The 24094-nt window shown below is 44.1% G+C and overlaps 1 long non-coding RNA gene across 2 annotated transcripts in view; it reads right to left on the bottom strand.

Annotated features, from left to right (window-relative positions):
• LOC126989747 (uncharacterized) overlaps positions 1-24094 on the bottom strand; it is a 43251-nt gene that overhangs the window by 9786 nt on the left and 9371 nt on the right. For both annotated transcript variants that reach the window (XR_007743665.1, XR_007743666.1), the window contains exon 3: positions 21033-21158. This is a non-coding gene — a long non-coding RNA (uncharacterized LOC126989747). The remainder of the gene's footprint in view (positions 1-21032; positions 21159-24094) is intronic.

The raw sequence follows: 24094 nt of genomic DNA, 5'->3' as shown, positions 1-24094 counted from the left end.
GACTTTGAAATCAGTACAGATGAGATTCTCAAGCGCTGCGTCACTTAAAACCAACTAAAATCAGGACCTGAAAAAATATATCCAAAATTATTTGAAAATATCAAGAGATACTCAGACCTTTAACAATGCTGTTTAAAATGTCTTTGCACCATGGTATCGTTCTAGTGATTGGAAAATGGCTAACGTAACACCCATTTTCAAAAAAGGCGACCGGAAATAACCGGATAATTACAGGCCAATCAGCTTAACCTCAATTATTGGTAAATTATTTGAGACAATTATTCGAGATAAAGTAGTTAACTACCAAGACTGTACTTCGCTAATCCTGGACTCGCAACATGGTTTCCGTAACAACAGATCTTGTTTGACGAATCTATTAACGTTCTATAACGAGCTTTTTGCAGTCTATGATGTTTCTAAATCACTTGATATTATTTATTTGGACTTCCAGAAAGCGTTTGATAAAGTCCCACACTACAAGTTGCTTCATAAAATCAAGGAAATAGGTATCGGGGGTAAGCTTCACGAATGGATCAAGCACTGGCTAAGCAATAGAAAGCAAAGAGTTGTAATAAATGGAGTGACCTCTGAGTGGATGCCAGTCACTAGTGGTGTCCCCCAAGGCTCTGTCCTGGGACCCGTTCTTTTCGTCATTTACATCAACGACATTGACTTTGGTCTCAATAATTTCATTAGTAAATTTGTGGACGACACGAAAATCGGCAATGCGGTACTTTCGGAATTTGACAGGCGGAGCCTACATGAAGATTTGCATAAAAATTCAGATTGGTCAGTAAAATGGGAAATGCCTTTTAATATAAACAAGTGCCAGATTCTGCAGGTTGGATCTAGAAATATAAAGAAGGTATATATATGAATGAAGGTATATAAAAGGCGTTCACTCGGTCAAAGATCTTGGCGTCACAGTCGCGTCTAACTTCAAGTTTTCCTAGTAGTGCAACGGTCCGTTAAAAAGCAAACGGGATGATCGGTTTGATTAAGAAATTTTTTTCATTCAAGAATAAAGATGTTATACTACCTTTGTATAATAGTTGGGGGAGGCGGTGGCTGAACAGATAGCGAGACGGCCCCGCATTCAGGAGGACGCGAGTTCAATCCCCGACCGGTGCTACCAAGCTGGGATTTTTCAGCCGCCGCCGAGTGGCTTAAAACTACCCACATGCTATCCAGAAGACCACCTATCAACCCGGACTCTAGATTCTAGGATTAAAAGATGAGCTCCGGGAGAGCAGCATGATCCAATGCAAGATGGCGCCACTATAAACACTCGCCTGCGCCAGAACGGGCTGGGTCGACCATCAGGCCCCACCGGGAAGAAACGGGAAAAAGCCTTGGACCGATATTAGGATCCACCGGGAAGAAGCCTACCGGCGCAATAGGCCAAGACGTAAAAAAAAAAAAAATTATAATAATATAAAATAAAAAAGTTTCGTCAGACCTCATCTGGAGTATGCCGTGCAGTTTTGGTCTCTTCACCATGCGAAAGACATTGCTAAATTAGAAGGTGTTCAGCCTAGAGCAACCAAGATGATCCCTTCATTACGAAACAAACCCTACGAGGAAAGGCTGTCACATCTAAACCTGTTTTCTCTTGAAAAACGCCGCCTCAGAGGAAAACTGATCGAGTGCTTTAAAATACTTAACGGTTTTACCAACGTGGATCCGACCAAGCTGTTTGTGATGGATGATTCGACGCGAACGAGAAATAATGGCGCTAAACCCAAATGTAGACAAGTTCATTCAGATTGCACAAAATTTTTCTTCACTAATGCTGTCGTTCGAGATTGGAACAGATTACCACCATCATTGGTGCAGTGTAACTCGATTGTATCGTTTAAGAATAATCTTGATCGCTATCTCCTCCATCTCAATGTTCACTAGGTCAGTTTCAACGCCATGGTGGCCGCATAACAACTGTCACTTAGGTTTAGGACAGACCACCTAGTTTGGGCCTTAGGGCCTGTGTGGTCCGGTTATCTATGTAATTCTATGTAATTCTTCCTCCTCCTCCTCCTCCTCCTCCTCCTCCTCCTCCTTCCTACTCTTACCATATATTTACTTCGTACCCCTTCACACACACACACACACACACACACACACACAAGCAGACGTCCTCCGTGACCCGTCTTCACTTTCTCCTCTGTTCATTGACGAACGCGCCAGCTCGTCCTCTTTAGCTTCTCTTTCTTCTCTCAGAGGAGAAAGAGCAGGGTTACATGGCTGTGGTCGGCTTTAGCGATGATGTCACTGCTACGAAGGACAATCACTTTCGAGTTTGTTCATGACGTCACTTCACAAAAGACAACCACTCTCTCTCTCTCTCTCTCTCTCTCTCTCTCTCTCTCTCTCTCTCTCTCTCTCTCTCTCTCTCTCTCTCTCTCTCTCTCTCTCTCTCTCTCTCCAAGGCAGGCAAAAGATGGGTAAAGGAGAATGTCAAAACCGCAACGAGGGAGGCAAAAGAAAAAGGACCAAACACGAACACAAGCACTGTAAAGGGATGGGAAGAGGAAACAAGGGTGACGAGAACGGCTTGAGGTGTTGAGGAGGACGATGACGTCGAGAGCAGCAGGGATGGTGCGAGTAGAGGGAGAGGCAGAGGTAGGAAGGAGCAGGTGAGCAGGGGCAACGCAGGTGTGGCGGTGTGTGTGGGAGGGATGACGTTTGAGCTGCCTTGAGTGGGAGAGAGTAAGGGGGTGGGGGGGTAGCAGAGAGTGGGGTAAGCCATGGGGATCGTAGAGCCAGTGGGAGCGAGAGGGAGGACACACACACACACACACACACAGACACTGACGCGGGATCAAATTTTAATGACAGTGCAAGAAACGCTAAACTTTGAGAAGAGACACACTAAGGGCCTGTTTTACAGTCCAATACAGGTAGTTTGTGAGCTCCCCAACCAAACACAAAATACGACGAAAATTCCTTGTTTGGCGTTGATAAAGAAAGGAGGAAATTTTAGGAAACCACACATCAGGAAATCTCTTTATTAGTACCTGGTTTTGAGTGGAAATAACGGATCATTGAGGAGAATATAGTTTGGTATGGGCGCTTACTCGGTGTTGGACTATCGAACAGGCCCTAAGGATCAAGGACATGAAAACGAAGAGGCAAGAAGAGGGACGAAAGATAATGACGGTGGGCTACGAACGTCAAAGAGGAAACTGAATAATGATATAGGCCGGGGAGAGGAAGAAGGGAAGGGGAGCAAGGAACGACAACAGTCCGGACAACTGCACTGAAAGGGAGGAGGATGGGGAGGAAAATAATTACACTAGACCGGAAGTGGGAGGTGCGTGTAAGGGAGGGAGATCACAACGAAAAAAAAAAAAAAATTCCTCATCGCTGCAACAGGCACACACAAACAAAGGTAAGACTACACGTCCAACCCTGTGATATGATGCTGCTGCTGCTGAGACGGTGATGATGGTGATGACGATGATGATGATAAGACTACTAATACTAATTTTACTGCCGCCTAGCTTAAATGATTCTAATGCTGATGATGATGATACTACTGCTACTTCTCCCCTCCCATACTGGCCAATGAATACAGCCCTAATCATTGAGTCAGCTTTTATCGCATTTTGTCGGAAAGGGTCCTGATCACCCATTGAAAGCTTTGTAGACTCGGGCGGTATGCTCAGACGCTTCGTCCGCCTCATTCATCAACCATTTCCAGAAGACGAAAAAAATATTAATCTGAGGTATAATGAGTGTCTTTTTAACGTCCATGGCTCAGTGAAGTGGTCATACTAGTAACACACAGGGTTATAAAACTACCCATGGAAAGCCCCACGACTTCTAGGAAAGCCTTGTCAAAACAAAGTGTGCTTAGGAATATGGTCTGAAGCACGCATGCACTTGCCCTCAGAGCGAAGTGGGTATTTCCTGAAGGCAACCAAGTCATGCATTTTTCTTTTTTTTGTTTGTTGAGTGGCTATCACTCAGTCGGTTTTAATCTAACCTTTCTTATATTAAAATTTGAGATATTCACATACAAATGTTCTCATGTGTACTTGCATGTTTGGTGACTATGCCACAGCGTTTAGTGATATTTTACTAAGGCCCTTTCACAGTCACTTTGTGTGTTTTGATCGTTAAGTTACCAGTGAGCGGCGACCAACAAAAGAAATCCGCTTTCATGATCGTCTTTCGTGGCTCTGTTTGTTTGCATCAGGACCAGAACTGGAACCTCTGGTACGGAGCTCTGGTAGGCGCGGGGCTTCAATGGAGCTTAAGGCTGGTTTACGAACGACAGTTTTGCCACGACATGCCACGACAAATGTCGTGACACAAGCTGGGCACGAGAAGGCCACGAGAAAAGTTGTCGCGCATCTATCGTGCCCTTGTCGTGCACGCCCGTGCAGGTCGCGACAATTGCTTTTACACACGAAAACGGGCCACGACAAGGCACGAGGGCGTTTCAGGTGGCACAGGCTGCCACGACGGGCCACAGGGCGCCACGAGGTGTCGTGCCCTTGTCGTGAAGGGGCTACAATTGGCACGACAGAATGGGCACGACAGATTTAACATTTTCTCGTGGCACTGTCGTGACCAAATATTGAAACATGTTCAAAATTTTCGGGTTGTCGGGACAAGGCCGCGGGGTGGCACAACAAAGTCACGAGGAGTCCACGGGCTGCCACGACAGTTGTATTTACACGGACACGGTGGCACGACAGTTTGTCGTGGCATATCGTCAAAACTGTCGTCCGTGTAAACCAGCCTTTACCAATGACATTACTTAGTTAATAGTACAAATTCTTGCTCTCAAGTGGTTACAATGTTTCTTTAAATGGATGTAAAAAATATTACACAATACAGCAACACGTTGCAGGACTTCAATGGTAATATGAGAACAAAATTAGAAGACTTTGAATGATATGAACTCACTTCACTTGCTGACCAGTAAATGTCCTGCTGAGAATTTAAATTTGATTGATTGATTGATTGATTCTTTATTGTTGCAAAATACACAATAAAGGAGAAAGGAGGACTTTAGTACTTGTCACCATTAATCACCTGTTATGCCTTCTTGGTCAAACTTTCGTATTATTCTAGATAGCCTCATATGTATGCATAGGGCATACATACAACGAAATCAGCCCTGTTATGTAAAAATGTGAAGTCTGCTAAATAAGTGTGAAAATGAACAAATGTAATGATATATATATATATATATATATATATATATATATATATATATATATATATATATATATATATATATATATATATATATATATATATATATATATATATATATATATATATATATATATATATGTCTTGCTAACATCTGCTAAATAATAGAACTTTAATACTTGTCACCATTATGAAGTAAATTTTCACCTACTATCCTAGGGAATGATTAGGCTATCAGCAGATTTGAGCAGTTTATTACAGCGAGACACCGCATTTTTCATCATATCTATTCTTCACAGTTATTTCTTATATTTACTCTTCACGTTTAGATAATAATAAATAGGAGAAGGAGGAAGAGGAGGAGGAGGAGGGACAGGAATTGATTGTGTATCTCTTCATGGCGCTAAAGAGAGATTTGAGAACAGACAAAGGTGGAAGATATTTTAAGGATTAAAGAAGAAGAGGTTGGCCTTGGGCAGAACATGCGTAAAACTGATAAAGTTGAACAACCAAAGTAACGGGTGGCAACCCTGAAGACGCAGAAACGTAGAAGTCAGGCAGGGTAGACAAAGGACCAAGTGGAGACCTAGATTAGAGCATTGCCATTACTAATATCAGGCAGAGCTGAAGAACGTTGGAAAAAGGCCCTTGTAATAATTGAATGTGATGATAATGATGATGGTGCCATATAATGACAACTACGGGGTGTTTCTGATGCTGGAGTAACGATGGCCGCCCCCGGCAACCGTCATGGGCGAAATTTGAGCTTCTGGCAGTATCCACCTCCTCCCTCCTCGTCACCTCCCCTATGACCCCATTTGGAGGCGGCGCCTTTAGGGACATCATCAAGTGGAGAGAGAGAGAGAGAGATTATATTACTGAACAAATTACTACTTACTTACTTGATTTTTTTCACTATATTTTTGAGGTGTTCGATGAAAGCAGATCAGTAGATATCATATATCTGGATTTTCAAAAGGCATTTGATAAGGTCTCCCACCAACGATTGCTCAGCAAACTACTGGCGCACGGTATCTCGGGTAACATTCACAATTGGCTTGCGGACTGGCTCTCTGAGCGGAAACAGAGTAGTTCTAAACGGTGTTACATCTAACTGGCTCGATGTCAAAAGCGGCGTACCTCAAGGATCAGTGCTTGGCCCCATGCTCTTCTTAATTTATGTTAATGATATCGATGATGGGCTCATTTGCAAAGTATCAAAATTTGCTGATGACACAAAAAGTGCTAGTAAAGTAACTGCGATACTCGACGAAGAAACTTTACAATCAGATATAGATCGACTTGCACGTTGGGCCAATCAATGGCAAATGAAATTTAACGTGGAGAATGTAAAGTGTTGCACATCGGAAAAATAACAATCGCGTTCGGTACGTAATGAATGGCCAACAACTTTCTGCAGTAAGTAAAGAAAAGGATCTTGGAATCACTATATCAAGCGATTTAAAGCCCGGTCAGCATTGTTCAGAGGTCGTTAAAACTGCAAACAAATTGGTTGGCTTCATCGGACGAGTCTTTAATAATAAATCGGAAAAAGTAATATTAAAACTGTATAATTCGTTGGTTCGACCCCGTCTAGAGTACTGTGTACAGTTTTGGTCTCCCTACTACAGAAAAGACATAGAAAAGTTGGAACGGGTCCATCGAAGAGTAACAAAGATGATTCCTAGGTTGAGAAATTTGTCATATGAACAAAGGCTTAAAGAAGTAAATTTATTCAGCCTATCAAAACGAAGAATGCGAGGCGATCTAATAGAAGTGTTAAAAATGTTCAAAGGATTCAGTGATATTAATGCGGAAGATTACTTTACAATTGATCGATCAAATAGAACAAGAAGAAATCAGAATTTGAAGATAAGTGGTAAAAGATTCTCGTCGCACGAAGCCAAACACTTCTTCAATCGAGTTGTTAATGTTTGGAACTCTCTACCTTGTGATGTCGTTGATAGTACAACAGTTACGGCCTTCAAGAATAGATTAGACAAGTGTTTTGAATCCAACCAGCAACTAAGATATTACTCATTGTTGTAATAACGTTAAGTTCTTTCGAATACTGGTATCCTTGTCCGCTTTTATTGCCCGGTTAGTGGTAGCAGTAATGGTAGTTCTTTCCTCTTTCCTACATAAATTCCATGCAGTTTTTCCATGCTGCATGGTTCTTTTTCCTTTCCTGCCAGCTTTGGCTGGAGGGATGGGGGGGTGGGGAGGAGCCTTCGCCTTTGCTGTCCTTCATCTTCCACCTTTGATTAGATAGTTAGTGTAGCTTGTCACAAACAACCTCGTAAGGACCAGCAGGTCTGCTGTTGTTTGTTCTTCCTTTGTGTTCCTTTGTGTACTCCTACTATACTGCTACTACTACTACTACTAGTGTACTTCTACTACTACTACTGATGCTACTACTACTGCTGATGATGATAATAATAATAATAATAATAATAATAATAATAATAATAATAATAATAATAATAATAATAATAAAAACAATAATACTGATGATGATGGTGATAATAATAATACTAAGAACAATAATACTGATGATGATATGATGATGATGGTGATGATGATAATGATAAAAAAACAACACATGGCAAAGAATTCGTATTGCCCGCCGTATTGGTTCGTATCATACTTTGAAGGTAGTCAACATCATTCGTTGTTAGTTTTTTTATTGAATACAATCGGATGGGTGCCGGAACACGTCCCGGGAAGATGGACACCAATCCCTCATTATCTGAGCCGGACCAGCCCCAGCGCCAAGTCAATTAAGCGACGTATGGTCTGGCCGGACCCTCTCCCCACCACTCTGTGCCCTCTGGAAACACTTATTACGGTCTGACCTCAAAGTAGGTACAGGATTTTTTTTTTTTTTTCAAATGTCTTTACGAAGTCATTCAGTCCTTTTTTTTATCGTCTGCTTCAGCGAGCCAAGGATGGCGATAATATTTTCGTCGTTGCCCGTCTCCTTGCCTAGTATGTTTATGTCTATTCGTTATATAAAGAAAAAAATACTGACATATGGGTTACCTAAACACTAAGTACATATGGGAACATCCTCCGGTGATTTTCTCAAATCGATTAGCATTTGCAAGAATTCCCATAAAAAAATGACCGAATAATGACAAAAAATTATGAGAGAAAACTTACCGACTGAATGAATTAGGGCTGCCATGTAGCAAACTCGCATTATTAATAAGCTATTTTATTATTATTATTATTATTATTATTATTATTATTATTATTATTATTATTATTATTTTGACTTCATTCAAACACTTTTTATTAGAATTTTCCCAAAAGTTAAAAAAGTTGTGAACTGATTAGCAATCTTTTTTTTTTTTTTTTGTAATATTTTGGTGACGGACAGAAAGACAGACGGAAACAGACGGACAGATACACGGAGCCAGGCGAAAATAACATGGGGAAAGAGTATCATTACGGGGAGTGCAGTCTATATAATTATAGAATCAAGGGAACGAATGGTGAAGTACAGTGGACCCTGCACGACATGACGGTAGACATGGAAAAAGAAAACAGTAAGTACTGTTCCTCCCCGCTTGCCCCGCCCAGCCCCGGTGTGCTTAGTGGAGCGGCTGCCTCAGCCATGTCTCTGAGTGCCCCCTCAAACCATTGACTGATGATTGATTCTGAGTGTTCTATATATACATCGGCGCGACAGACAGACTGAGGCGACCCTTCCTGAATGTGCTCAGTTGGGCTGCATGGGAGCTATATGGACCAAATGAGAGCCGTGCCAAAGTTCCCGGTCAGCATCGCCCTGGGTGTGGTCACGCAGTAACACTCTAGCAATTACTTAACAAGGGAGGCGTTGGCGCCGACAGTCTGGCTCCACCGGCTGACACCGACAGAGCTAGTATGTCGACGAGGACTGGCGTGTCTCCTCTCTCTTGACACTTGGTTCTTGGGCGAGGTGGTATTAGTTTTTAGCAGTGGTACCGGTGGTGTGTTTGTAGCTGGTGATGGTTGTGGCGGTGGGGGAGGGATCCATTAGCAGTAGACATACGATTTTTCACACAACAACCAAAAAACACATACATAATCCTTCAGTGCTAAGGCGGCAGCCAAGGCAATGGGCAATGCATGGCAGGGATTGCTAGGCTTAGACTCATGCTGACGTGTTGCCAGAAAATAATCGTTTGCCAGTAGCCAACTTTGATGCTCCCCACTGAGAGTCGTTCATCGTCTCCCTCCCCAACGAAGAGCAGCCGTGCCGCACCACAACCAAGTTCTCTGTTCTCCTCAATTTTCATTACCTTTCACACACTCCTTCCTTTTGCCTCTTCATTCGGCGATAACAGGCACAACCTCCTACCCTCACGTGTGAGGTCTGTCATATCCCCGCCTGGGTTATGAGTCAACCATCCAATTAGGAGTCAGTGTAGATATGTCCAAGCTGTTCTGTTAAGTGGCATTTATCAGCATTGGACTGATTGCTGTACTCAAAGAACGGCAGCCCATGTCTTGAGAAACCATGGATTTTGGTTTGATATTGAATGTCATGAAATAGGAAGTACATGGTAATCGATTAAAGATTTTCGTTTACTCTCTTTAATCGAAAGAAAATTCAATCGAGTGAGTGGCTAGTTAGCCCCTTTACGCACACTCTCCCTCTGATATTTGTTCTCTTCGAGATATTTAATTATTATTTTTAAGTATCAGACCAAACATCTCATTTTTTCTTACCTCATTCGGGGTGCCATAGTCACGTACTCATAACCCTGTTCTTCCATGACAACATACGCCCGGAGTAAACGTGTTAGCTCTCCTAAGCCGCTACTATTCTTGTCTCACTCCCACACACGCCATCAACATCACTTCCTTCCTGCTTATCTTTTTGACATACTTGCAAGCATGCCAAGACGGTAAACACTTGTCTTCTAATTTTACCAGAAAGTACGAAAATCTGCAAAGGGCAACTATTCACCTGATGAGGGAAAATTGAACTAAAAAAGTTTCACCATGTTCATCCCATTTCTTTAATCTATCAGAAAGGAAAGCAGCCTCTGAATAATTCTGGTCAACAATACATTTTAATTCTGTCTGTTGCCCCCTGGTGTTGGCCTTTTCCTGCGGTGTGTCTTCAGTGGCCTGAGCTTCCCCCGTCTCGGTCACTGAGTCTTTCACCTCATTACCTTCCTTCCCCCTCCCCCACTCTTTCACCCGCGGCCCCGACTTCGCTCATTCTTCCTCGTCTCCATACCTTTCCGTTGTCCCACCACTCACTGTTTGTTGGTTGGTTGTTATTAAAAAGCTCTTCAGCCACCTTTGCAAGTGATCACAGTTTACATTCACTTTTTGCTTAAGTTAATAACGTGTCATGAATCAGTTTTATGTTTTAGCTGTAAAATCACGTTCGCTGTCTATTCAGTTTTTTTTTTCGATTGTAATATGAACTTGTTTGGATCATAACTGTTCATATTCTGCGCCTCGTATATTTTTTTCAGGATCAGCCTTTGCAAACCGGATAACAAAAAAGTATGTTTATTTGTTTATCAACGCCTTGCAACGTTCATCTGCACGGATGGTGGTGGAGCATGTTTTTGTTTACAAACGACTCTTTCGTTGGTTTACGCAGACGATTCCTTCCCTTAAAACGAATTATCAAAAAGTCGAAAGGAGGATCAATTGGATTCAAGTGAGTGCTTTTTTTTTTTAGGTTGATGACAAAGAAGAAGGATCAAACTACCATCAGGATCATAAAACTACCCCTGGAAATGCCCCAAACTCCTATGAAAGCTTTATCAAATATGTGTGCTTGGGGGCAGGGCGAAATGTTTAAGAATAAGGCATTTACTTCGAACTCCTAAGTCTGAGATTCACCCGACGCGGACAATGAACCCTTTGACTGAAAATGAAAGTCGGCAACACCGAGGCCAAAAATAATACCCTCCATCCACATCAGCTCCACCCACGCCTCGACAGTACCCCACACGAGCCCCAGCAAAGGAACATCAAATTCGCCTACTCTAAAAATACTCAGCCTCAAGTCCCTTCCGTCCCCAACAGTTGTCACCTTGCACCTCGTCGCGCGCCAGAACGACTCGTATAGCGGAGGTGCGACGAAGCAGAGGTAGCGATGTAGCGAAAGGAGTAGGCCATGGTCTTATATTTTTCGGCGCCCAAGTACTACACATGCTTTTCGAATGAGTTTTGAGCATTTCCAGAGGTAGTTGTATGACCCTTCTGGTAGTTTGACCCTTCTTCTGTATCATGAACCTAAAGAAAACCCTCGCGAGAACCCGATAGATCTCATTCTTGGCCAGTGGAAATAGTTGATGTGAGAGGTGGATGAAGCGTCGAAGAATCAACCTAGTAAAGGTCTCCGATTCATGACCTTTTTCTTGTCGCCTCCTCTTCCTTTACTTTTCTCTTCCCTAACCCTCTTCCTTGCCCTATCCCCATTGTGTATACTGCGGCATCTTCAGAGGTCAGTGCGAAGCTTTTTAATAAGTAGTCACATCATAAAAAAAATCGGTATGCTAAAGAAAAAAAAAAGAAATCAGTCGTTCGTCAGCTTAATTTTCAAGCGTATAGTGTTTTCCCTAGTGTCAGTACTGATTGGATAGCAGGGAATAAACGAACTCCCCCCCCCCCCCCCCAACACACACACACTAACCTAATCACCCGTCTCGTCTTCTGCACACGAATCCCAAAGCGCATTACACGTGTGCCTTATCTCACTGCATCAACCCTCCGACCTGCCCACACGCACCTCCACCTGTGCTCCTTCACCCCTCGCTCTACATACCCAACGGTGAACGGAGCCCCCCAGCAGTGGTGCCTCAACCTCTTATCGCTCTCTCCTGCTCTCTCTCTTCAAACCAGACATGCCTTAACTTAGCAGCGTTCCTCCTTCATTCATGCTCTACATTCCTAGTCACCTCCTCCAGCTGCTGCTCCTCCTCTTCCTCCTCCTCCTCTTCTTCCTGCCCTAGTTATCGCATTCAAAGCCCCTCCCTGGTCCCAACCTCCCTAGAGTAGACGACCACGCTCCCTGAGTTTATTTTTAAGAATGCTGTTACATGTTACGTAACTCTTAAACGCCTTACCGTCGCGGAGTAGAGTGGAGCTGCAAGAAAGGATGTTTTAGAGTGAGCAAAGAAGGGTACAGATGTAGACTTGGGGAAGTGTAACCGGATGAGCAAGCAAGGAAAAAAAATAATATTGTGGACTTTGCAGCTGCTATCAGCAAGTTTGGTGTGTGTGTGTGTGTGTGTGTGTGAGAGAGAGAGAGAGAGAGAGAGAGAGAGAGACGGGGGGGGGGGGGGACTGGGGGGGGATGAGGGTTGGATACGCACCCGAGGAGTAGGGATGGGCAAGTACCGTTAATTTGAGTACCGGTAGTACCGGTACCGAAAACTCAAGTACCGTTAGTACCGGTACCGGTACCGGTACCCAAAGGAGTTTTTTTTTTCTTAATGACTTTGATGAAATTCCCAAACAAATTTCCTGTAAAGAAAACCCTCTCTCTTCCTTCAACTTAATATCAACTAGAGTAGAAATGCAACGTTTAGGAGCCTTCTGATTAATGTAAAATCACTTAGGTTTAAGGACAGACCACCTAGTCTGTACCATGGGGTCTGTGTGGTCTAATTTTCTATGTAAATCTATGTAAATCTCTCTCTCTCTCTCTCTCTCTCTCTCTCTCTCTCTCTCTCTCTCTCTCTCTCTCTCTCTCTCTCTGAATGAAGTGAATATTTATTTTTTCGAAAAAAAAAATAGCATGTATAGTTATTATGGATGTACTCGATCATAGTCTAATAACAATAAAAATATTTATTAGCAACCTAAAAAAGAAAAAGAATCGGACATGAAGAATTATCCAGTAACTCCAATAAATAAATCAAATAATGGAAACGGGAGCTGTGATGGAAACGGAAAGCAGGACAAAATGGTGGGAACTTGGGGAGACGGTCAGCGGGGCAGTGAGACAGCTGGCACCGAGTGATCATTAAGCTTCCCGGAACCCAAGTGATCATGATGCTTCGCGGTACCAGTACCGATAGCAGTTATCGATACCAGGTACCGGTACTGGTATCGATAACTGCTATCGGTACTGGTACCGCGAAGCATCATGGTCACTGGGTTCAGGAAGCAATGATCACTCGCCAATACTGGTATCGATAACTGCTATCGGTACTGGTACCGCGAAGCATCATGATCACTTGGGTTCCGGGAAGCAATGATCACTCGCCGGTACTGGTATCGATAACTGATATCGGTACTGGTACCGCGAAGCATCATGATCACTTGGGTTCAGGGAAGCTTAATGATCCTCGGCACTGCGCATTGCCGTTAGGATCTTAGTGTCGCTCGGTGCTCGCCCGCCTCCATGTGGTATGAGCCCTGTGTGTAGACGCTGAATCACTGCCCATGACCGTCTCCCAAGTTCCACCATTTTGTCCTGCTTTCCGTTTCCATCACAGCTCCGTTTCCATTATTTTATTTATTTATTGGAGTTACTGGATAATTTTCATGTCCGATTCTTTTTCAGGTTGCTAATAAATATTATTGATTAGACTATGATCAGTCCCTACCCATATCACCGAGATATCCACTCACTAAGTGGTGATTCTCTCTCTCTCTCTCTCTCTCTCTCTCTCTCTCTCTCTCTCTCTCTCTCTCTCTCTCTCTCTCTCTCTCTCTCTCTGCTACACCTCAATATTTAATCATCTTATATAATTCATCATGCAGTTCTTTATAGCCAGAAACTCTCGCCAAGGGATTCAAACTTTTTTCGTTAATGCTTTATTGGATAAATATGATCTCTCTCTCTCTCTCTCTCTCTCTCTCTCTCTCTCTCTCTCTCTCTCTCTCTCTCTCTCTCTCTCTCTCTCTCTCTCTCTCTCAAAGTTAACGAGTCATACGAATTTAAAAGTGGCAAGTAAAAAGAAAACGAAGTCTTGGGTTAAAAGTTAGTGAGTCCCACGAGTCTTTAGAAAACGCTAATATATATTGTTATTGTTATTAGACTATGATCGAGTACCCACTTCCCATATCACCGAGATATCCACTTACTAAGTGGTGATCTCTCTCTCTCTCTCTCTGAATGAAGTGAATATTTATTTTTCAATAAAAAATAGCATGTATAGTTATTATGGATGTACTCGATCATAGTCTAATAACAATAACAATATTATTAACAACCTAAAAAAATCGGACATGAAGAATTATCAATAAATCCAATAAATAAATCCGAGCAACTGGTACCGGTACCGAACAATCTGGTGCCGGTACCGTACCGTTTAGCTGGTACCGTTAGTACCGGTACTGGTACCGGTACCCCTACCGAGGAGTATATATGGGAGAGTTGCCACTCCCTGGCCTCACGTCGTCTTTCCATTAGCGAGATTCCCATTATTTTCCTGTCGCCCATTCCCGCTTTTACTTATTTTCCTCCCTTCCCTCCTATCCTGGAAGCCTATACTTTCAACATTGCTCCTTGTTTACCCAGACGGACAGTATAAACAAGATCGATTTAGGCATATAGCCAATAGTAGTGTAGGCCTATACCCCCACCCCTCTCTCTCTCTCTCTCTCTCTCTCTCTCTCTCTCTCTCTCTCTCTCTCTCTCTCTCTCTCTTATAAAGGGGCTCTCACACATTCCCGGTCCCGGTCGCGACCGTCCCCGATGACTCCCGATAAGCCGATCGGGGCCTGACCGCCGACAAAATAGGCAATAATCCCCGGACCGGCGGCTTACCGCCGGTCTGCCCGCGGTAGACCGGCGGTTTACCGGCGGTAGACCGGCGACCATATACGATTTTCGATTTCTCCGACCGGCGACTGCAGCAGGTCAGTCGGCGGTAGACCGCCGGCCTACCGGCGGCAGACCTGCGGCACATCGACGAGCAAACCGTTTCTTTGCATTTTCATATATTTATAATTACCTCCTAAACAGCTTTATACCTAAATTCATTCGTGTGCATAAAACTCTCTCTCTCTCTCTCTCTCTCTCTCTCTCTCTCTCTCTCTCTCTCTCTCTCTCTCTCTCTCTCTCTCTCTCTCTCTCTCCTTTCACCCATTCCTCTTCCTCCTTTTTTTCATCTCTTTCCATCCTCTCTCCCTTCCTTCCTCACTCTCCTCCATCCCTCCCTCTCTCTTCCTCACTCCCTCTCTCTTCCTCACTCCCTCCCACCTGTTCCTCCTTCCATTCCTTTCCCTTCTCTCTCTCTCTCTCTCTCTCTCTCTCTCTCTCTCTCTCTCTCTCTCTCTCTCTCTCTCTCTCTCTCTCTCTCTCCATTCTCTCTTTCCTTTCACCCATTTCCTCCTTTTTTCTCTCCATCCTCTCTCTCTTCCTTCCTCTCTCTCTCTTCCTCACTCCCTCCCACCTGTTCTTCCTTCCATTCCTTTCCCTTCTGTCTCTCTCTCTCTCTCTCTCTCTCTCTCTCTCTCTCTCTCTCTCTCTCTCTCTCTCTCTCTCTCTCTATATATATATATATATATATATATATATATATATATTCTCTCTTTCACCCATTCCTCTTCCTCCTTTATCTCATCTCCCTCTCTCTTCATCCCTCGCTCCTACCTGTTCCTTCTCGTTTTCCTCCTTCCTCCCTCGCTGATCCCCAGGTCAGACACAGGTGTTCACTCGCGGTCTACCGCCGGTCTGCCGCCGGTCTGCCGTGGGTGTCGGCGGCTGACCGCCGGTCGATCGACGACATTTTTCGACACCGCCGGTCGACCGGGCGCATCGCCAATATCTTTGAAAATTTTAAAGTTGACCGGCGGTGGTCGGCTGCGTCTATGGTACCGGTCGCCGGTCGACCGGCTGTAAGATCGGGGATTGTCGGCGGCAGACCGCCGGTCGACCCTAAGGACCGTAGACGCAGCCGACCACAGCCGGTCAACTTTAAAATTTTCAAAGATATCGGCGATGCGCCCAGTCGACCGGCGGTGTGGAAAATATCGCCGATCGACCGGCGGTCAACCGACACCCACGGCAGACCGGCGGCAGACCGCCAGTAGACCGGCGATAAACCGCAGTGAACACCTGTGTCTGACAGGAGGGAGGGGAGGAGGGAAAACGAAGAGGAACAGGTAGGAGCGAATGAAGAGAGAGAGGAATGAGATAAAGGAGGAAGAAGAATATATATATATATATATATATATATATATATATATATATATATATATATATATATATATATAGATATATAGATATATATATATATATATATATATATATATATATATATATATAGAGAGAGAGAGAGAAGGAAAGGAATGGAAGGAGGAACAGGTGGGAGGAGGAAGAGAGAAGGAGGAAGAGAGAGGGAGGATGGAGGAGAGTGAGGAAAGAAGGGAGAGAGGGTGGAAAGAGATGAAAAAGGAGGAAGAGGAATGGGTGAAAGGAGAGAGAGAGAGAGAGTTTTATGCACAGAATGAATTTTGGTATGAAGCTATTTAGGAGGTAATTATAAATATGAAAATGCAAAGAAAGTGTTTGATCGTCGATGTGCAGCAGGACTGCCGCCTGTAGACCGGCGGTCTGCCGCCGGTAGGCCGGCGGTCTACCGCCGACTGACCTGCAGCAGTCGCCGGTCTAAGAAATCGAAAATCGTATATGGTCGCCGGTCTACCGCCGGTAAACCGCCGGCTTACCGGCGGTAAGCCGCCGGTCAGGGATTATTGCCTATTTGTCGGCGGTCAGGCCCCGATCGGCTTATCGGGAGTCATCGGGACGGTCGCGACCGATACCGAGAATGTGAGCCCTTAACCGAGACACAATAGAGGCATAGACACATACGTAAGTGAAATCTCTTAATTAGTGAGCGTGTAGTCCAGGCTATTATTACACAACCACATCCTCGTCATCAATGGATCAAATCACTATCGAAGAAAAAGTGTTAGGCAGTGTGGTTTGAAGATTTTGTCCGAAACTATGGGTCATATATTCTTAATCTTTTCCGGCGCCCAAACTCACACATTTGACAAGGTTTTCGAAGGAGTGTTGGGCATTTCCATGGGGAGTTGAATGATCCTGGTGGTAGTTTGACCCTTCTCTTACCATGAACTTAAAAGAACAGTCACTAGAACCCGACTGATCTCCTTTTCGGCCGCTGGAAATAGCTGACGTGAGAAGCAAAATCGTCTGAGAATAGCGACATTTCTCCTCTCGCAGAAAGATTTCTCGGAAAGTTATTAATTATAAAAAAAAAAATAATAATAATAATCTTGAATCATACGCATCAAACTAGCCGCCTAGCGTGTTTTCGAGCGGCTTCATTTGGATGCCGCCTCGTGTCACTCGTAAATTTTATTCTCCTCTCGTTATTATGACACACACACACACACACACACACACGCACACAGCTGGTTCTACTTGAGGGAGCCCACGTCCACCCATCACAACCATTATCAGGGGTGCCAATGCCACGCCTCAAGATCGAGTTTCCACGGTGCGCCCGACGCTTTCACTGAAATTGCAGCGAAACACCGAAATGAAGCACTTCCTAACACAGGCCTATATGCAGATACGAATGCAAGGACTTGAGCGTATGAAAAGTGAACACAATAGTCAAAACATGCATGCATCACCATTATATTAAAAACTTCTCCCCAAAAAACACTTAAGCCGAACTAGTGCTGAGATCCCTTGGTATGAGTGATGGATCCGTGAAAGTGAGAGTAGCCAGGCAACCACGGCACCCATGACTTCCGTGCAGTGCTTAGCAACCATAATCGCTGGTGGGACCGTGGGGAGGCCCTCGTCCGTCGCGGTTGGGTTGGCTCCCCAGAAAAGGGCGTGGCGGGAGAGAAGCATCCACACAAGAGGCCGGGCAGACGTACGATAACTATTTTCTGTGAACGATACACGATCACCACCACCGGATCATATGAAGAATCTCCACAATGCTGCCAAGTGAAGAATCTGCCCCCCTTCACACACACACACACATACACACACACACTCACGTTCACGTTTCGATGTGAAGAATATTGTAATGTGTAAAATCTATGAATTCATGTGACGTGATTGATCTTATAATGATGTATATGATCATCTATTTACCCATATTTCTCTTCAGACCCCGAAGTGATGAAAAGTTGATCTCTTCATAATGTAATTTTTTCATCACTGAAATAATGGGTGGAGGGGATGATGTAATGTTTATATTATAATGTACCTGTATGACGTGTTGTTAGACATCCTGTTGTGCGACACCGACCGGGTGTCGCCACACGTAGAGTCATACAAACACATGTACATTATACATCACATGAATCATAAATACAATAAGTAATTCCTGCAGCCTCGTACCATCTTGACGTGAGATTAACGTGTGTTCCAATAGGATTACATTGTTTGAGTGTGGACGCCAGTGAATGGAGACAACCGCGCAGTGTGTTAGGCCCGGACCTTGAACTGTATGCCCCCTTCCATCAGTGTGAGTTACGGATCCTGGCTGCACCATTGTTTGTATAAGAGAGGGAAGGGTGGCAGCATATCTTGCGTCCACAATTTCCAAGTGCATAGTTCCTACACAACCGTTCCCATTGATCCAGCAATATGCACACCAAGCTCTTCCGGGGAGAGTACTGGCTGGCGATCTTGAGTCCAGGTGGTCAGACCCTTGCTGAACAACACACACACACACACACACACACACACACACACACACACACATGATATAGCTGTAAAATGGTTAAAAAAAGGTGGTTGTAGATTTAGTGGAGCTGCCTTGTGTAGGAAAGCTAGCCTCTTGCAGACTGTATCTTAAGTTCTCAAGGAGCCAGCAGGTGAGCTCCATGACTTGTATTGGTAATGAGGAATATTTCGAGTCATGATCAGTGATTGGTATTTTGTATGCAGATGTCGAGCCTTCTTTGTGGCAGTGGGTGAAGGTGGAGGTGGTGAGCGGCGGTGATGGGAGGTGAAAGTGGTGGTGACGGTGGTGGTGTTGTGAAGTGGAGGAGATGCTGAGCGGTGTAGGTGGTGGAGGGATGTCGGTGGTGGTGATGCTAATGGTGGAGGAGGTGCTGAGCGGTGGAGGTGGTGGAGGGATGTCGGTGTTGGTGACGCTGATGGTGGAGGGATGCTGAGCGGTGGAGGTGGTGGAGGGATGACGGTGGTGGTGGTGGTGATGATGGTGGAGGGATGCTGAGCTGTGGAGGTGGTGGAGGGATGTCGGTGTTGGTGACGCTGATGGTGGAGGATGCTGAGCGGTGGAGGTGGAGGGATGTCGGTGTTGGTGGCGCTGATGGTGGAGGGATGCTGAGGGGTGGAAGTGGTGGAGGGATGTCGGTGGTGGTGGTGGTGATGATGATGGGGGTGCTGGGCGGTGGAGGAGGGATGTCGGTGGTGGTGGTGGTGGTGATGATGATGGGGGTGCTGGGCGGTGGAGGAGGAGGGATGTCGGTGGTGGTGGCGCTGATGGGGGGGGGGGGGGGGGCGGTGGTGGGGGGATGACGGTGGTGGAGGAGATGCAGGGCGGTGGAGGTGGCGCTGATGGTGGAGGTGGAGGGATGTCGGCATAGGGGTGGCGCTGATGGTGGAGGACTGGAGGTGCTGGGCGGTGGAGGTGAATGGACAGGGCAATGGGAGGTGGTGGTGAATGTGAGCTGTGGTGGTGGGCGTAGGCGGTGGTAGTGGGCGAGGGTGGTGGTGGTGGCACGTGTGGGCGGTAGTGGAGAGCGTGGGTGCAGGTGTGCAGGACCCTCTTCCTGATGACCTTCAAACACTGTTGCTGAAGGCGTCACTCAACGACACTCATATCTACCCTCCCTTTCAACGCCTTGGGATGTGTTCATATCCCACGCAGACCCATCACAGGGAACACAAAACGACAATATGACATAAAACCATTTGAAACGAAGTCTTCTAAGCGCCAACACTTCCTCCATGAGAACCCAGTAACTCATCACGTGCTTGACTCGCTATCGCCAATAGCTTGGAGCTACATATTCACGGGTCTATGGTTGCAGCTGAGGCCTCACATACCACACATCTCATCCTCTTGCTCAATGAGGGTATGGTAACAGCGCAAAATTCTTTCGGGCTTAGCAAGGTTGGAACTATATTGTCTGTCAAGCCCCTAGCTGTGTATGCTTTGTTCCACATCACCACGTGTGTGTGTGTGTGAACGAACAATGACACTATTGTTACGGTTTAGCAAACTCACCAAACCGGATGAGCTTTTCCTAGACTTTACGACATCGAGGTTACTTATCTGATGACTATTGAACATATCAGTTTAAACAGTACGAGGGCGTTTACATCTAACTGACTGTAACTGGATGCACTAATGGCTATGTTAGTTCAAAATATTTTTCTTATTATATTTAAAATAAAGTTCGGCAACCTTCATATTTACTTTTTCTTATACAGACGAGTTAAGGGATGTCAGAGACTATTACATATTTTCTTACTTGCAGTAGTGTATTTATAGAACGTATAAGAGTATTCAGGGGAAAACTGTTTTGGTCCCTCTTGTCTGAGGGTAAAAATATATAACGGAGCCTCGTCACCTGATTCATAGTGGCGCCTGAGTGCTTTTTTGCTTGACAAACGAGTTGTGACTTGGGAAGTCGCTGTACAGGTTCCGTTCCGGCACGTGGTAAGCTAGGACACAACATTATATCCTTAGACGCCCAAACACAGACTAGATTTGACGTACCATGGAAACTAGCACAGTCATGTAAAAAAACAATCGGTGGTGAAAAAAAGGTATTGGAGAAGTGGGGAGATGATGACATGTCGGCGTATAGCATGGAACTTATCACTTTACTGGTTAAGTGACATATTCTACCAAAGAATTTCAAGTTTGCTGTGATGCCGTCGCTTCAGCCTTTGAGGAAATAAAAGGTTTAAAATAGAAACTTACCTGCCAACGTCCTTTATAGATGACTGGTGGTGATGTTGCGGTTGATGTGTGGATCTTGCTTGTTCTTTTGCTGTTGTTGTTGTTGCCGGTGCTGTTGTTCTCTGTGCTACTGATTGACGGGCGATACTGTGATGGAAGAAAGTAGAATTGTAACAAAGACACTAATTAGACTCCATACTAAAAATCATACATGTTGATTTGCTTACATATGCTTACGACCACAGCAACCTTGAGGAACCACATATACCTTGAAGAAAAGACGGTAAAAATTAATCTGATAAGCTTATTATAGATATAAAAAAAATTGGTGGACAGATACAGATAGATAGATAGAGTGGAGGAGTCATAAAACTGAATCCATACTGTCCATCAGACCCACGTCACCAAACAACCAACAGCGTGGCTACATGACTGACCGAGGACCGATCTACTACACCTCCTTTTCATTGTTATTGCGGTTTGTTTTACCACCACCACCACCACCATCACTACTACTACTACTACTTCTCTTATTACCACTACTATTACTACTACTACTACCACTACTACTACTACTACTACTACTAACCATCTCTACTCCACCACAAGAAATTATCATGAAGTCACCGAGCGGCACGGAAAGGGATGGTCTGTGACTCAAACACTATATATAGGCAGCTCCAAGGCCTTCCGTCCCTCTCCTTCCATAATTCTTCAAGGGACTAAGAAGTTGAGGCAAGTGGCTATAAAACGTCAGCTTAAAACTCATCTTTGAACGTTCATGTAATATGGAACAAATGAAGTTGCAGAAGTAGAAGATACAGGATCATGCAGGAGATTTATCTTGTCCCCCTTCCTTCCCTTTCAACGTTTCCGTGCCTCCCATCCTTCGAATAGGCCTTCCTCAATTTTGTTTCTGTTAATTTGTCTCTACATTAGGGGAAATAGTAATGGCAGGCATATTTGAAGACACCAAAATACATTATACCATCATTTTACTGTTTTTTTTTCGAAATACACCCATAACCGATAATACAAGTATTATAGTATTAACATTTTAAATGGAAATAAAAAGGCGCTTCATCATGCTGTAGCTACGTTACAGTTCTGATCTGGCGTTCATAAACAGATGTGAAGACATTTAACTATTTTTCAAGGGTGGAGGTACATGACTTGCACAAGATTATGTAACTCTACAACTGATGGGTTCATTGCTGAAGACAAATTGACGGGGAATAAAGTGTTCCATAATCTATCACTTTATATTCACCAGGGCCAGGCACGCTGAATGTGTATATATTGTTTTTTAGTATGTATATCGAAAAAAAAAAATGTTTGACTTAAAAATGTGGTTTTAGTAAATAAAACTGGTAGACACCAATAACCCACAAGCACAAAAGATATAAAAAAATCTACATGTAATTTGATTTTTTTCCCATCTAGAGATGGTTCAGGCTACTTACGTGACCAAGGCGAACGTCCCCTCCACCCCTCCTTCCCCGCCACAGCCCATCCCTTCTTAGAGGTTGTGTCATTACAACCACACCCACCCACAGGGATGTGCACGGCATCAATGAACAACTGGTCGTAATTATAAAAAAAATAAAAAAAATAAATGTAGGAGTTCTTGTCGCAGTGTGTGTATGTGTGTGTGTGTGTGTGTGTGTGTGTGTCTGTGTGTGTGCGTGTGTGTGTTGTCTTTTTTTCAGCTCCCCACTGGCGCCTCTTCAATCCTCCGACCTAAAGGTCCCGCCACCACGAAGCAGCAAACTTCCGAGCAAGGATCGTAGGGGCCTCACTTTAGTTGGGTTCCTACGCACCGAAACACTCTTCCTTTCCCACCACCACCCGAACCCCGCCCATAAACCATGCCATAGTTTTTTTTTTTTATTTTTTTTTTTTTTTGCGGTGGACTAAATCTTGACAGAGGCATCGCTCGTCTTACCTACTGTGTGTGTACATGGGATAATTTACCTTGTCCTTTACTGTTAGCGCTGAACTGAAGCGCGGTACGACTCCCTCGCCGCGAGTTGCTGCCCGCGGCGTCCAGCGAGATGTGAATCAAGGCTACCAAATAGCGATTTTGCTACGTTATAAGTTAGTGTTTTTCTTTTATTTTTCGGGAGGGGGGAGGGGGGGAGGATAAAATCCCCATTAGTGATGACAATTGCTAGTTGGCCATTTAGAGATTAAAGCTGCAGTTTGGGCTAGCTTTGTCGGGATCTGGTTTCATGTACTTTAATTATGTACATTTTTTATCTCCTTTACCATCGCCTTCGGAAGCCAATGCTGTAAACCCAAACTACCAAGAGGTGGAAGTTGGAGAGAACACATACTTCGTCGTGTGTGTGTGTGTGTGTGTGTGTGTGTGTGTGTGTGTGTGTGTGTGTGTGCGACTCCATAATGATCATATATATATATATATATATATATATATATATATATATATATATATATATATATATATATATATATATATAAATGACAAAACCTCATTTTTTTTCCTTTTCAAAGCTTCTTCGATTGTGTCCATGCTAAATTTACGGATATCACTTATTTTCCTGTTGTTGACAAGTTTAGTTTTCCTCTGTTGTATAACTTTGCAAACAATAAACCATCGATTCATCAGATAAGTTTATTCAGTTCCGCCAACTCTATTTCGCCCCTTTTTGGTATATTTACCCACAAAATAATACACATGTGATGCCGAAAAACTATGATATCTGCGCTTCCGTGAGTCGATCTCTCCTGACGTTTACTTATGATCAGAAATATCTTCCTTTCCCTCTATGACCAGTGCCAAAGAGGTTTGAAAAATACAGAGGGTAAGCGACTTAACACTAAAGCTAAGGAAAGGAGGAACGAGAAAATAAAAGAAATTCAACAGAGAGGGGGGTAAGGAAAATGGGGTCAATGGTCTGAAACGCGCCCTTTTTTCTCCCATTCATCTAATTAACTCTCTCTCTCTCTCTCTCTCTCTCTCTCTCTCTCTCTCTCTCTCTCTCTGGCTATTTTTTCTTGATATGGGAAAGAGGAAAGGAAAAAAAAAAAGAGGGGGGAGGGGTCGGGAAAAAAAAGAGGGA

This window comes from Eriocheir sinensis, unplaced genomic scaffold (assembly GCF_024679095.1).
Source record: "Eriocheir sinensis breed Jianghai 21 unplaced genomic scaffold, ASM2467909v1 Scaffold1286, whole genome shotgun sequence".
Classification (NCBI taxonomy): Eukaryota; Metazoa; Arthropoda; class Malacostraca; order Decapoda; family Varunidae; genus Eriocheir; species Eriocheir sinensis.
This window is presented reverse-complemented; position numbering and strand designations above follow the sequence as displayed.